General features: G+C 44.5%; 1 pseudogene; it reads left to right on the plus strand.

The window, feature by feature from the left end:
• LOC111962823 (zinc finger SWIM domain-containing protein 6-like) overlaps nt 1–9,314 on the plus strand; it is a 59,245-nt pseudogene extending 49,931 nt beyond the window's left edge.
• The last annotated feature ends 7,784 nt before the right edge of the window (nt 9,315–17,098 follow it).

Consider the following 17,098-nt stretch of genomic DNA (forward strand, 5'->3'; position numbering starts at 1 on the left):
CCTTTTTACAGAATCAAATTATATGATTCAAGGATGAACAACAATAACAGAAACATTGTGTGTGTGTGTGTGTGTGTGTGTAGGTGCCCTGTGGATGTGTATTGTGCTCAACCCCCACTGTAAGTCGGAGCAGAAGTGTGTGTGGCTGAGACAGCTGAGACGGTGGAATGGTGTTGACGTGTGTCCCTGGGAGGACGGAAACCACGGCAACGAACTGCCCAACCTCACACACGCACTGCCGCACGGCAACCCAGGTGAGAAAACACAGAGACACACACACACCTGACCAACACAGTGCCTCAGGGCCAACCCAAGTGAGAAAACACAGAGACACACACACCTGACCAACACAGTGCCTCAGGGCCAACCCAAGTGGGAAAACACAGAGACACACACACACACACCTGACCAACACAGTGCCTCAGGGCCAACCCAAGTGGGAAAACACAGAGATACACAACCACACCAACACCTGACCAACACAGTGCCTCAGGGCCAACCCAAGTGGGGACACCACACTAAGTTTGTGTGAGAAAAGCCACTTCTTTTCATCACTATTTCTTCTATTTTTCTCTCTGTTATCTCTTTTTCTGTTTTTCCATCTGTCCACATGCCTTTTAATCAATTTCTCTCGCTCATGTGTCTGCCCTGCGAGCTGTCTTATTAGTTTTCTGTGTGACTGATGGAATAAGCCCAATAACCAGGAGGGTCCTCCAGCTCGGCTGCCCTCTGTCCCCTTGTCCGTGCCTGAGCTAAATTAGAAAATACAAGCCCTTAGACATTTTTTATCAGGCGTCTGAATAGGAACAGTGCAGTGAATGAGCTTTCATCCAGGTAGCTTTAGGTATCCGATCAGAGAAATGTTTTCAACTGAACATTGTCTCTCTCTTTCCCTCCCTCCCTCACCACCTCCCCTCCCGTAATCCCTCTTTCTCCGTCTCTTCCCAGACTCGTCGTCTCGTCCTCACAGGACAGTGTTTACGAGGGCCATCGAGGCCTCGACCTTGCACTGGCAGGACACGCACCTGCAGCGCATCATCACACATGACCTCTACACACACTCACACGCACACTGTCACCACGAAACCATGGCAGTGCAGGGGCACTGTCGACGCCCGTGGCTGGCCCCTCTGGCACGGTGAGTGTGTGTATTTGTGTTGCAATGACGAATACAAAAGAAGGGCTAGATTTCTAAGACCCGTTTTAGAAGAAGAAAAAAGATTTAGTCGGAGTAGCTTGGAAGTAACAGCCTCCCACCCCGCCTCCTCTCGCAGAGCACATCCCTACAGCGTGTGCGAGGGTGGATGCGCTGCGGTCACATGGTTATCCCAGGGAAGCCTTGCTGTTGGCCATCGCTATCGTCAACACTCTCATACGGCAGCAACAGAAACATCTTGAGCTCTTCCGCAGCCACAAAAAAGGTCTGTTGGAATTTGTTTCTGTCTTAACTGTGTATTACGTGTGTAAATGCAGAGTAATACCGGTGTGTAAATGCAGAGTAATACCGGTGTGTAAATGCAGAGTAATACGGTGTGTAAATGCAGAGTAATACCGGTGTGTAATGCAGGAATACGGTGTGTAAATGCAGAGTAATACCGGTGTGTAAATGCAGAGTAATACCGGGGTGTAAATGCAGAGTAATACCGGTGTGTAAATGCAGAGTAATACCGGTGTGTAAATGCAGAGGTAATACCGGTGTGTAAATGCAAGTAATACCGGTGTGTAAATGCAGAGTAATACCGGTGTGTAAATGCAGAGTAATACCAGTGTAATGCAGAGTAATACGGTGTGTAAGTGCAGAGTAATACCGGTTAAGTGCAGAGAATACGGTGTGTAAATGCAGAGTAATACCAGTGTGTGGTTTTGTCCTCTCCAGAGCTGCTCCATAAAGGCATGACATCTGTCACCAACATGGAGGGCTGGGTGGGACACCCCTGGACCCTATAGGCACTCTGTTCAGCACCCTACTGGACACGGACGGGGAGACGAGGAGGGGCGCAACGCCTTCCTCGACTTCTCAGGTAAATGCACGCACACTCTCACTCTCTCTCCCTTTTCTGCATATTTTCTGCATTTTAATTGGACCGTTTTTTTCTGCGCCATCTTTTATTCATGAGCTGTGATTGAGGATGGCTGAGGAACAATTAGTGATGTCATCAGTGATGATTGGGTGTGATTGGTTCTGTCAGATAGATACTTGCGTTCCTGGCCTTGGAAACTGCTCGTCTAGACGTGTGTGTGTGTGGTGTGTGTGTGTGTGTGTGTGTGTGTTGTGTGTGTGTGTGTGTGTGTGTGTGTGTGTGTGAGATATATATCTTGGGGTTATGTCTGTGGGCCCATAGAGACATCATTAAGGTATTTGAATAAATGATGACCTCTCCCTGGAGAACACACACACAGAGACACCGCGGAGAGACAGAACATGCTAATAGATCAACACATACGTCAATAAAGAAATAGCGCATCCATACATTGATTGTGAAACCTTAAGATACACTACCTGACCAAAATAATTGATCCCCCTTTGCTGCTATAACAGCCTCCACTCTTCTGGGAAGGCTTTCTACTAGATGTGTGGAAATTGCTGCGGTAGACTTGCTTTTACTCAGCCAAGAGCATTTAGTGAGGTTGGGCACTAATGTTGGGCGATTAGGCCTGGCTCGCAGTCTCTGTTCCAATCATCACAAAGGTTTCTAAGGGGTTGAGGTCAGGGCTCTGTGCAGGCCAGTCAAGTTCTTCCACACCGATCTCGACAAACTACTTCTGTATGGACCTCGCTTTGTGCACGGAGGCATTGCATTGCTGAAACAGGAAAGGGCCTCCCACAAACTGTTCGCACAAAGTTGGAAGCACAGAATCGTCTGGAATGTCATTGTGCTGTAGCTTTAAGATTTCCCTTCAATGGAAATAAGGGGCCTAGCCCGACCATGAAAAACAGCCCCAGACCATTATTCCTCCTCCACCAAACTTTACAGTTGGCACTATGCATTGGGGGAGGTAGCGTCTCCTGGCATCCGCCAAACCCAGATTCGTCTGTCGGACTGCCAGATGGTGAAACGTATTCGTCACTCCAGAGAATGCATTTCCACTGCTCCAGAGTCCAATGGCGCCAAGCTTTACACCACTCCAGCCGACGCTTGGCATTCAGCATGGTGATCGTAGGCTTGTGTGCGGCTGCTCGGCCAGGAAACCCATTTCATGAAGCTCCTGTAGAACAGTTCTTGTGCTGATGCTTCCAGAGGCCGTTTGGAACTCGGTTAGTGAGTGTTGCAACTGAGGACAGGCGATTTTTATGCGCTTCAGCACTCGGTGGTCCTGTTCTCGTGAGCTTGTGTGGCCTACCACTTCGCGGCTGAGCCATTGTTGCTCCTAGACGTTTCCACTTCACAATAACAGCACTTATAGTTGACTGGGGCAGCTCTAGCAGGGCATACATTTTATGAACTGACTTGTTAGAAAGGTGGCATCCTATGACGGTGCCACGTTGAAAGTCACTGTGCTCTTCAGTACGGGCCATTCTACTGCCAATGTTTGTCTATGGAGATTGCATGGCTGTGTTCTAGATTTTATACACCTGTCAGCAACGGGTGTGGCTGAAATAGCCAAATCCACTAATTTGAACGGGGGGTCCACTTACTTTTGTATATATAGCCTACTTTGAAGGCCTTGGTTGAAATAGCAGTAATTTTAGTGCTGGGGTGGAACTAACGCCTGGACACAGTACACAGACATGACTGAATTGAATGCTGTAGTTTCCTGGGGCAGCACCGAGCTATTGTCATGATAATGGGGGTTGAGTGACCGTATTGGTTCTGACACAGATTGAGCCACAGCCTTGCTGTTTCACTTGCTATTAGATTTGGTGACAACATTTCAAAGACATGCTGTTTTTAATGGGATCTCTCTTATTTTCTTCCTCTCTCCCCCTCTCTCTCTCTCTCTTTCCCCATCTCTCTCCAGGCTCTGTGAGTTCAGCCAAAAGGTCGGAGCCCCACCTCTTCCCAGCACAACGCTTACTGGACGATGGCCAATCGTTCGTAGCACTGGCCGTAGAGACGGCTCTGATCGGCTTAGGGCAACAGAGGGTGATGCCCGACGGCCTATATGCCCAGGAGAAGGTGTGTCGCAACGAAGAGCAGCTATTGGCCAAGCTCCAGGAAGTGGAACTGGACGACGCACTGGTCAAGATCTTCCGCAAGCAAGCAATCTTCCTGCTAGAGGGTGAGGGGTAGATGCACACACACACACAGTCTTGTTTAACTAGCTTTGTGGGGACACACAATTGATTCCCATTCAAAGTCCTATTTTCCCTAAACCCTAACCGTAACCCCAAAACCTAACACTGACTCCTAAACCTAACCTTGAACCCTAATTCTACCCTTAACCCTAAACCCCTTAGAAATAGCCTTTTTCCCTGTTGGTCTAATTACTATTTACTAATGATTTAGAAATATAACGTTTTAATGCCAGTATATTCTGGTCCCCACAAGTATAGTTAAACATGTCTACACACACATCCGTCGCTCTCTCTCGCTCTCTCGTCTAATCTCTATCTTTCTAATCTCTCTTTAATCTAATCTATCTAATATATCTAAGCCTGTATTCTCTGTCTCCTGTAGCTGGTCCATACAGTGGTCTAGGAGAGTTGCTCTACAGAGAGAGTGTTCCCATGCATACCTTTGCCAAGTATCTCTTCACCTCCCTACTACCTCACGACACTGAACTGGCGTACAAAATTGCACTGAGAGCCATGAGGTAAGTACACACACAAACATATCTCACATAACGTATTTTTTTTGCACTTCAGTAAATAGTTTATGCCCAGAAAGAACATCAGGTAAGTTCAGTTAAAAATGGAGGTCATCCTCCTTTTGAGTCTCAAATTATGTATGTGTGTGAGGCGTGGAGGCGTGAAGCTATCCTGGGTGCTGTTTAATCATAACGCTGCCTTTTGCTGGGAATCCTTGTTAAATAATTCAACAGCATTGGAAATTAGTTTTGGAGAGTGTTTGAATAATAAATATACAGTAATACATATATAAATATTTATTTTATGACTTTGGGCTTCTTTCTGACTGCTGAGAGGCTTATGAAACCTTTGGAACTTAATTTCATTCTGCACAAATTAAACTCCTTAGATTTTTAATATATTGAAATCTTTATTTAAAAAATAAAAAAAATAAAAAAAATCAGTCTTCAACCAGCCTCATATATACTGGCATTACAACATTCTATTCTAAATCGTTTTTACTCATCTCCGCTTTAACAGAAGCACTGAAAAATTCCATAAGCCTTAGAAGACATCTTAAAGGCCCATGCATCCTTATCAAAGTAATAAATAAAGGGTAAATATCAGTATATTAAATATTTATGTCTTTAGGTTACCGGTCCTGGAATCCATGGCTCCATCAGGTGATCTGTCCAGACCTCACCATATAGTGTCAATGGTCCCCAACCGCTACCCTCGCTGGTTCACTCTGTCTCATATAGAGTCACAACAATGTGAACTGGCCTCCACCATGCTCACCGCAGCCAAAGGTAAACACACTGACACACATACTGTATGTACGAGCACACACACTACAAACGCACACTCACATACACACACATGCTCAAACAATAATGTTTCTGTTATTTTTTGCAAATAGGTTGTTTTAAATGGGGTTTTTGTCTCAGGTGACGGGCGTAAGTTAGAAACAGTGTTAGAGTCCATCCAGAAGAACATCCACTCCTCGTCTCACATCTTCAAACTGGCTCAGGACGCCTTCAAGATCGCTACTCTGATGGACAGTCTACCGGACATCACACTGCTCAAGGTCTCACTGGAGCTGGGTCTTCAGGTAACACACACGTCCACAGTAAACACACATAAACACACACACACACACACTTCCCTAACCTGTACCTGCTCCCCTCTCCCCCGAAGGTGATGAGAATGACTCTGTCCACGTTGAACTGGAGGAGGAGAGAGATGGTACGGTGGCTTGTCACCTGTGCCACAGAAGTTGGTGAGTTGCTCCTCTAAGGATGTTTTGCATAATGTGTGTGGGGGTGTATGAGTGATGTACTGCATGTGTGTGTCGAATATATATTTCCACCAACTAACCACCCTCTCCCCTGCTGTAGGTGTGTATGTAGAACATATTTCCATGACCTAACCACCCTCTCCCCTGCTGTAGGTGTGTATGTAGAACATATTTCCATGACCTAACCACCCTCTCCCCTGCTGTAGGTGTGTATGCGTTGGACAGCATCATGCAGAGTTGGTTCACCCTGTTCACCCCGACCGAGGCCACCAGCATCGTGGCCACCACCGTCATGTCCAACACCACCATCGTCCGCCTGCACCTGGACTGTCACCAGCAGGAGAACCTGGCCTCCTCCGCCCGGACCCTGGCCCTGCAGTGTACCATGAAGGACCCCCAGAACTGTGCCCTCTCCGCCCTCACGCTCTGCGAGAAGGACCACATCGCCTTCGAGACGGCCTACCAGATCGTCCTGGACGCGGCCGTCACGGGGATGAGCTACACACAGCTGTTCACGATAGCCAGGTATATGGAGCACAGAGGATATCCCATGAGGGCGTACAAGCTGGCCACGCTAGCCATGGCCCACCTTAACCTCAGCTACAACCAGGACACCCACCCGGCTATCAACGACGTGCTGTGGGCCTGCGCTCTGAGCCACTCTCTGGGGAAGAACGAGCTGACTGCCGTCATCCCCCTGGTGGTGAAGAGCGTGAAGTGCGCCACTGTGCTGTCAGACATTTTGAGACGGTGCACGTTGACTACGCCGGGCATGGTGGCGCTGCACAGCCGCAGGAACTCTGGGAAGCTGATGTCGCTGGACAAGGCGCCGCTCAGGCAGCTGCTGGACGCCACTATCGGGGCCTACATCAACACCACGCACTCTCGCCTCACGCACATCAGCCCGCGCCACTACAGCGAGTTCATAGAGTTCCTCAGTAAGGCCAGAGAGACGTTCCTCATGGCCCAGGACGGACACATCCAGTTTACCCAGTTCATAGACAACCTCAAACAGATCTACAAGGGCAAGAAGAAACTCATGATGCTCGTACGGGAGAGGTTCGGTTGACGAAAGACGAAACGTTAAAAAAACTATTGTGATTGGTCGATGAATCTATGGAGATTGAGAGCGATCACGGCCCCTTTTACTTGATCCCGCCTTTGTATCCTTTTGTAACTTAAAAAGTGACGGGAAAAAACGGAAAAACGGAAAGAAAAAACAGAAAACAAGAAAAACGAAACGACTAAAAACAAACAATAAAAGGCCACATCGGTATTAATGTGTATATAGACCCTATTTAGTTCACAAACAAACAAAAAAAGAACATTTGTTGTGGATGTGTGTGTGTGTGTGTGTGTGTGTCCCTTTATATGTATGAAGGAGAGTGTGAGAGAGAGAGAGAGAGAGAGAACTAAAAATACAATCTTTTGGTTTACACTGAGTATATGTTGTCCAGTGGCGAGATGTCCTCATAGCACTCCTGTTCCCCTTCTGTTAAACGCTCACAGAGACAAACACGGCTTAAACCAAACGGAGCAACTCCATCAGACGTGACAAGTACCTCGTACGGACCCAGCTTTACTCCCCCCTTGTCCTCACCCCTCCCTCCCCACTCAGTGTAGTCAAAGTGTGCAAACGGTAGATGTAAAAGAACAACACAAACAAACAGTTCAGTTCACATTTCTTGTTTTTCCTTTTATTTACTGTTTTTGTTTCTTGAGTAACAGTGATCACCAACTCCAGTCTGACTGTCTGCCATGGCTTTGCAGTGTTGTTCACCCTGATGCTACACACACACACACACACACACACACTAAACAAGCAAATAAACACAGAAAAACACACCCACACTCAGAAACTCACGCGATTGCAGGAACACTGTAAACACACCCTCGCAGAAAACACACACTTATACTGTCATAGTGCTTGCGCTTGTGGAAAACTTAGCAACTGTCAACATACATTCTCAGGGATTTCTCTAAAAAAAAGGAAAGTGAAAAAAGAAAGAGTGAGAGCATTTTATTGTACTGTGTATATATAATAGTATATGTCTGAATAGTGAAAAACAAATGTATACGTTAACTAATTTATAAATAATATTCTATGTAATGCAAAATACTTGAAGCTGCAGTACCTTGGTTTTTATAGCAAAAACATATCAGAAGGACAATTAAAATGTGTCGCCTTGCGTTGCATCATCAGGGGCCAGGACAAAGGTTAGGGGTCACTTCAGTAGGACTGTTAGCTGGGTGACCCCGCAGAGACAGACAGACAGACTGACACCCACTGGACTGCTTGACAGGAACTGGCTGTTTGCAAAACAGGACATGGATGTTGTATTTTGTATGGACCAGCAAAATATATGTATCCTCCAGTTGTAGACACAGTTTCATTGGGCACCGCAGAAGAAGAGGAAAGAGAGAGACTTCCCAGGAGCCAGATCAGTGAGCCTTAGCATTACAGATGTAGAACAAGGGCCCAGTGCCTATGAAGCCGTCAAATGTAGATCTGACAAAACCCCTGACTCTTTACTAATAATCAGCGTAAAAATTTGGCCTGACCACGCCTCGTGTCTCCTTCCGCAGTGATCAAGTTACAAAAATGAAGCTCCATTATATGCACAACAACCAACCAACAACATGTACATGCCTCCACAACCAACCAACATGTACAACATGCCTCTTCTGCTGACTCCCTGACTTTGTGCAGGACAGAAAGTTGCTATGTAGGTCTTGACTGTTCCAACTTTTTTTTACGCTTTTTTTATTTTTATGTTTCTCTCTTTTTGAATTTTTGAATTTTCTCTCTAGAATTCCTCAACGAGAACAGCCTTCTTTCTTGCCTTGTCTTAATGCTTTAAAACAACCAAACGGGAGTTCTAACTACCAAACTTCGTTCATTAAATTTAAAAAGCCAACCAACTTTGGTTACAACTTTTAGTGTCTTTAATTTTTAGCTGAATGGTTTTGTGTTCAGTGCTTTGAAAATCCCTTCTCCTCTGTTTGTTTTTGGGTGCAGAAACGTTGTCTAGTGTCTCTTGTCCCCTCCTCCCCTAGAGGTTTGTCCATAGTTCCTTTGTCCAGAGGCAGAAATATAATTCATATTCCATTTTATTTATTATGATAGGTAAACGATTGTACTTCAACAGTGTCAGCATTGCTCATGAAGTTGAAATTCAGATTTGATACACCGATATCAATTTATTTATGTAACTAAATCACTGTTTTATAAACTTGTTAATGATTCAACTTTTTTTTGTTTTAATTAAAATTAGTTTTTTGAGAGGAGACCTTGTGTGGTGTTTGTTTTTTCTAGTTCTGCTATTTTACGCTGCGTCATCAGTTGAGAAACATTATGTTTGGGTTTTACTTTCTTTTATCCAAGAATGTAAACCCTGGAACGCTTCTGGAAAATAATGAATCCACTGAGAGTAGTAGTAAAAAGGAAGTCAAGTAATTTTTTTTCTGCTCGTCTGTTTCCCAGAAACAGTCTTATAGTCGTTGTGTTTGGTGTATTTAGGCGGTATTCCAAGTGTTCTGTTCTTTATCATTCCTGGTATTCTGAGATGTTTATAATACTCAGAGTCGATATTCAGGCCATACGAAGGAATTCCCCTCGACCAAACCCACAAATTCGGGGGGGGGGGGGGGATGTTTGACCCCAATTGTAAAAGAGCCAACTTCATCATCAGTGTTTAGTTATACAAAAATATGCCAAAAAGCTGTTGTGTTGTTCAATCTACATGTAACCAGGTCAAAAATCAGAATATACAGTTCACAATGCTCCACGTAGGGAAATAGATCCTGCGAGAAGAGCCCTGTGGCTTCAGGCTATTCGGTGTGGGACCTGGTGACCCGGTGTCTAAGTAGGTACAAGTAGCTATGTGTGTAGAAAATATTTCATCACGGGTAATGCATTTTACTTGTGTTAGTATAGTCCGTTTGTAACTCCACTCACTACTTGCAGCTGTATAGTCCGTTTGTTTGTGTTGTTGATCTTAGCTAGCTTAATGTTTCGGTCAATAGCTAGCTAGCACTCACTCATTCACGTGGCTGCTAGCACCGTTATGAAAAGTGGCATGAGGGAAGCCCCCCAATATAATGTTTTTCAAACTATTGAGAATGCCTGCTCCCGAGCAATGTTTAAAAGTAATCTTTAAACATGTTGTACTTTTCTTAAATGTAGTTTTGAATTCCACAGAATCATCTGGACTGTAACGTTTACATCCCTCTACAGTCCCGGTCGGTTTTTAGGAGAAAACAACCTGTGGCTACCTAGGTTACCCAATTGGCTCACAGCAACAACTTTAACTTTTTCAAACACAATTTTCTTGTTGTTTGCTTGTTTCATTAAATTACAAAAGCAGTATTTCCCCTAGATCTTAATTTTTTTTTTTTTACAGGCGGACGCAAAGTCCCCCTTTTAGTTTCCTTGGTTAGATGACTATAGGAAGTGGGGTATTCCTTCCTCTTCCTATCTCTTATCGTCAACGGCAACCAGGGTGACTGTAGACTGGACAGGAAATTCTAGTAAGAACCACAGAATGAGGGGGGTGGAGGAACAGGAACAGCCCTTGATGCTTCCAAACATTACTGTTGACAATGTTTTGACCCCCCCGATAGCCGTTCCATAACAAGTCAATCAGCACTGTTTGAATTTACTACATCTGAAGTGTTTTTAACAGAAATGACCGCAGTAAATCCCCAAGCTAACAATGAACCATACTAAACAGGAACCAGGTAAAATGTTCGGGGTTAAGGGGTTGAGATTAAGCCTGTATATCTCTGCCTTCGTTTGTATTTGGGAAGCAAGATAAGACTCCCTAACATGCAATGTTATATAGATTTATTCCAAGAGAGAGTGTTCCCTGAAGTCTATTTGGGGTTGTTACTTGTACACTGCATGATCGCCCCAACACTCAGCTTCTAGAAGAATGTTAGAGAAACTGAGACTGGGTGTTCTCATGCCAACATCTGAACATTGCCTGCACACACACACTCTCTCTCTCTCCTCTCTCATGTACACACATACACACCTTGAATGGTACAGTATCTCCTGTATAAATAGCCTGGCAGTGGGGAGTTTCTGTAACCCCATCGGCGTACCTGGCTCCAAAGATAAACTGGATCACACAGCTGGGACACACAAACACATCCTGGCTGAACCAGACCACTATCCTGTTCTCATTCCCAGATTCCCAGTCCATCTGGGACGGGAATGTTCTCTCTACTTTGCTCTCTTCTCCAGTCTGTCTTTATCTCTCTCCCTCTCTCGTCTCGCTCTCTCTCTCTTCTCTCTCTTCTTGTTTTGTCTCCAGATTTCTGTTCTCTCATTACCTCTGGAAGAACAAACTGTTACAGCCTCGACGAGAGAGAAGTCTGTGTTTTACAGCTGAGGTAATATCACCACCCACCTCCTCAGTACTGAGAACTAATCTGTTTCTCAATCTATTTCTGGGGGATCCTGAGAGAGCCCACATTTTTGTTCCAGCCCAGCACTAACTCATCTCATCCAATTGGTTAATATCCTGTGTTTGCCGTCACACCCATCAATCATTCCCCTTCCTGTCTCTCATATCGACGCGTCTCCTTCCTGCTCCAGGAACAGCTGGTCAGAGAGATCAGTCTGTCAAGGGACAACTTTATACTACACCTTTACCACACCACAGAGACTGTCCAGACGCCAGAGGAAAGAGACTCGGTATCCATTTCAGTCTAACGGCCACAGCACTGGTGGATGTCTGCATTCCACTTCCTATCTTGTAAAAGTCCTGTGTTGATAGACATCTCTTGCTCTGTGATTTGTTGCACGGTGGTAGACTTTGATCCTTTATCAGGAGACAGGCAGCAGGCCCTTAAACACACAACATTCTAGAAGGAGGTCGAAGAGCATATTAGCAAAGGTGAAATGGAGCCTCTACTGCTAGACTGGTACCTCGGTTACTGGAGCTGTGCTGCTTGTTCAGACTGTTGTTTGTTTTAACTGTTTCTATCGATTTGTACAACGTGGCTGTTGGTATGTTACCTTCTTTCAATAATCCCTCCCAACAAAGGCATTATCTGACCTTGACCGTTCTTATAGGATACTGCAGGTAGAAAAGAGAAGCTGTTCTAATCTTGCAAATACCACTAGGAGCTTAGAGCAATTTTTACATGCCAGCAACAAAAAAACACATTAAATGCTGCATATTCGATGATTGTTCAAAAGTGTGATATTTTGTCATTTAATATGGATATTTTTTTTTTTTATATATATCAATGGGCTTAGTTTGCTTGACCCAAATGCTTTGATTCTACCTATGTTATTCCCATAATTGTCACCTCCATATTCTAAAGCGGTATTGTCCGATCGATGCACTCGCTTTAGAGCGTGGCTACTGCTTACGATTCCTGTGTGTGTGTATAAAAGGATCTGCATTGTGTTTTTGATTTTAGTGAACATAAACACATCTTGTGAACTCTTCACATTGGCGAATGCTTGGGTAGAGCTCCTTCTCTGCTCCTGTAGTTTAACCTTCATAGTTCTCCTGGTACAACAACAACACGGCTTACTCTCTAATCAATGTCTCGCTCCTTCTGAGGATGGGTTTGAGCTTCCTTTATTCATTCATTTCTAAGAGTCTTCTTGTCATGGTACAGAAGAATGGTCACAAGGTCAGTCAATTGCTGGTTAGGTGTGGAAGACCTGTGTCCTGGATGTCAAATTTCACCACTTAGTTACACAAAAGTTTGAAGTAGTTTAGTTTTGCTACATAACTGAGGTTAGGATTCAACCCTGAAAAAAGTACTTAAACCCACAAACCCCTGAAGTAATGAGTTGAGTTGTACTTCCCTTCCGCCCATCCCTCTCCCAGAAGGGAGGGAAGAAATATGACGCTGGACAAAGCACCTTGGTGGAGATTAGACTGCACCAACCATCCATCACACTCCGGGCCGGTCCTTGGAATATATTATGTCCTGATAATCTGATTGTGCATGTCAATGAACGATGCTGCAGAATTCCCCTCCTGTCCTTAGTGCCACCATTATTTGTAGGGTGGCTCAAGATTGTCATTGGCCTTAACCGCAGATCTAGGATCAGATTCCCTTACCCACAACCTTAACCATTAGGTAGATGGGAAAAACATCTGACCCTGTATCAGTGGTGAGAGGTAGAGTCTACATACTGCTGTTTAGTGTGTATGTGTTGAATAGAGAGACGTAATGTTTCAGCAGCCTTCCTTATAATCCGTGTCAGAGCCGGGAGCGACGCCATCCTATTCACAATCCCATTGGCTTAATGCACCGTGTCCGTCATGCTAATTTATGTCATTAGATGTGGTGGTACTAGGCTGTGTTAAGTCTTCACAGACACACACACACACACCTCACCATCAGACACAGTATGTAAACAAAGAACCAGTGAGAGAACATGAAAGGATTGGTTTATTTGGATCCCCATTCGCATTTGCAGAAGGAGCAGCTATTTTTCCTGGGGTCCACAAAAAACATGACGAGTAACAAAATACTGGTATTTTTGGTATTTTATTAGGATCCCCATTAGCTGTTGCAAAAGCAGCAGCTACTTTTCCTGGGGTCCACAAAAAAACTGAAACATAATACAGAATGACATAATACAGAACAACGGGGAGAGGCGTTGTGCCGTGGGGTGTTGCTTTATCTGTTTTTTGAAACCAGGTTTGCTGTTTATTTGAGCAATATGAGATGGGAGGGAGTTCCATGCAATAAGGGCTCTATATAATACTGTACGCTTTCTTGAATTTGTTCTGGATTTGGGGACTGTGAAAAGACCCCTGGTGGCATGTCTGGTGGGGTAAATGTGTGTGTCAGTGCTGTGTGTAAGTTGACTATGCAAACAATTTGGGATTTTCAACACATTAATGTTTCTTATAAAAAGAAGTGATGCAGTCAGTCTCTCCTCAACTCTTAGCCAAGAGAGACTGGCATGCATAGTATTTATATCAGTCCTCTGATTACAATGAAGAGAAAAACATGCTGCTCTGTTCTGGACCAGCTGCAGCTTAACTAGGTCTTTCTTTGCAGCACTCGACCACACGACTGGACAATAATAAAGATTAGACAAAACTAGAGCCTGAAGAACTTGCTTTTTGGAGTGTCGTGTCAAAAAAGCAGAGCATCTCTTTATTACAGCCAGACCTCTCCCCATCTTTACAACCATTAAATCAACATGTTTTGACCATGACAGTTTACAATCTCTGGTAACGCCAGGTAATTTAGACTCCTCAACTCGTTCATCAACCACACCATTCACTACCAGATTCAGCTGAGGTCTAGAACTTAGGGAATAATTTGTACCAAATACATTGCTCTTAGATTTAGAGATGTGCAGGATCCATTTATTACTTGCCCCCCATTCCAAAACAGACTGCAACTCTTCCTTAAGGGTTTCAGTGATGTCATTAGCTGGTGTTGCTGATGGTTGAATCATCAGCATACATGGACACACATGCTTTGTTTAATGCCAGTGGCATGTCATTGGTAAAAATAGAAAAGAGTAGAGGGCCTACTGGTACACCACACTTTACATGTTTGACATTAGAGAAGCTTCCATTAAAGAAACCCCTCTGTTCTTTTAGATAGATAGTTCTGAATCCACAATATGGCAGAGGTTGAAAAGCCATAACACATATGTTTTTTCAACAGCAAGGACAGTCAATTTCAAATACAACTATATACAAACAATCAAATGAATAAATAGTACATACAATACAAAAAAAAATGGTGTTAGGAGAATCAGTTCATCTCTCGTCAACCCTCAACCAGGAAAGACTGGCATCTTGTTGATGTTAGTTAGTTTGGCTAAGTCTGCAATTGACAAGACCAGAGCCTGAACAACTAGTACGGTTGATGTTTGTGTCAAAAACACGCAACAACTTTGTCAATATGACTTGACCGTGATAATTGACCATTCAATGTTTTACCTAGGAGTTTAGCTTCCTCAACTTGCTCAAAGGTCACACACCCTTTATACATAACTCCAGCTGAGGTTTCGGTCTTCGAGAATGTTTTCAACCCAATACAATGCTTTAATTTTAGATGAACTTAAGAGCAGTTTATTATTAATCACCCATTCGGAGACTGACTGTAACTCCTTATCAGTGAGCTCACTGGCTTCGGGTGCTGACGTGAAGTGTGAAATCATCCGCAGTACATAGTCATTCTAGCTTTGTGTCAGACCAGTGGCAAATCATTAGTAAAAATAGAGAAGAGGAACTTTTCAAAGCAACTGCTCTGAGGGACACCACACTGTACATATCTGATGTTAGAGAAGCTTCCATTGAAGAACACTCTCTGCGTTCTATTGGATAAATACCTATCCAACCCTGTGATGGCAGGTGCTGTAAAGCCATAGCAAGTGAGTTTCTTCGACAACAATTTATGATCAGTAATATCAAAGGCTGCCCTGAAATCTAACAATACAGCTCACACTATCATCTTATTGGTGTTATTGTTTAACCAATCATCTGTCTGAGTGAGTGGCCTTCTCTAAATGCATGCTGAAAGTCAGTAGTTAACTTGTTCTCTGACAAATAGCATTGTATTTGGTCAAACACAATTCTCTCCATCAGTTTATTAAGAACAGGCAGCGAACTGATTGGGCGGCTGTTAGAGCCAGCAAAGGGTGCTTTACTATTTTTAGGTATTGGAATTACTTTAGGTTCCTTCCACGCCTGTGGACACACACTCCTTTAGGCTTTGGTTAAGGATCTAGCAAATAATGGTGGCAATACAGTCTGCTACCATTCTCAATAGTTTCCCATCAAGGTGGTCTATACCTGGTAGCTGATCATTATTATTTTTTTTATTTTTATTTTTTATTTTTTTTCACCTTTATTTAACCAGGTAGGCTAGTTGAGAACAAGTTCTCATTTGCAACTGCGACCTGGCCAAGATAAAGCATAGCGGCACTTTACCTAGCATAGCTTGTAGATGACCTGGAGCCAGTGGGTCTGACGACGAACATGTAGCGAGGGCCAGCCGACTAGGGCATACAGGTCGCAGTTGGGTCGTATAAGGTGCTTTAGTAACAAAACGAATGGCACTGTGATAAACTGCATCCAGTTTTGCTGAGTAGAGTATTGGAAGCTATTTTGTAGATGACATCGCCGAAGTCGAGGATCGGTAGGATAGTCAGTTTTACTAGGGTAAGTTTGGCGGCGTGAGTGAAGGAGGCTTTGTTGCGGAATAGAAAGCCGATTCTTGCTTTGATTTTGGATTGGAGATGTTTGATATGAGTCTGGAAGGAGAGTTTGCAGTCTAGCCAGACACCTAGGTACTTATAGATGTCCACATATTCTAGGTCGGAACCGTCCAGGGTGGTGATGCTAGTCGGGCGTGCGGGTGCAGGCAGTGAACGGTTGCAAAGTAGTTGGTGAACCAGGCAAGGCAGTCATTAGAAAAACGAGGCTACTGAGTCTGCCGATAAGAATATGGTGATTGACAGAGTCGAAAGCCTTGCCAGGTCGATGAAGACGGCTGCACAGTAATGTCTTTTATCGATGGCGGTTATGATATCGTTTAGTACTTGAGCGTGGCTGAGGTGCACCCATGACCGGCTCGGAAACCGGATTGCACAGCGGAGAAGGTACGGTGGGATTCGAGATGGTCAGTGATCTGTTTGTTGACTTGGCTTTCGAAGACCTTAGATAGGCAGGGCAGGATGGATATAGGTCTGTAACAGTTTGGGTCCAGGGTGTCTCCCCTTTGAAGAGGGGGATGACCGCGGCAGCTTTCCAATCCTTGGGGATCTCAGATGATACGAAGGAGAGGTTGAACAGGCTGGTGATAGGGGGTGCGACAATGGCGGCGGACAGTTTCAGAAATAGGGGGTCCAGATTGTCAAGCCAGCTGATTTGTATGGGTCCAGGTTTTCCAGCTCTTTCAGAACAATCTGCTATCTGGATTTGGGTAAAGGAGAAGCTGGGGAGGCTTGGGCGAGTAGCAGCGGGGGGGGCGGGGCTGTTGGCCAAGGTTGGAGTCGCCAGGAGGAAGGCATGGCCAGCCATTGAGAAATGCTTGTTGAAGTCTTCGATTATCACGGATTTATCGGT

This window comes from Salvelinus sp. IW2-2015, linkage group LG4q.1:29 (assembly GCF_002910315.2).
Source record: "Salvelinus sp. IW2-2015 linkage group LG4q.1:29, ASM291031v2, whole genome shotgun sequence".
Lineage (NCBI taxonomy): Eukaryota > Metazoa > Chordata > Actinopteri > Salmoniformes > Salmonidae > Salvelinus > Salvelinus sp. IW2-2015.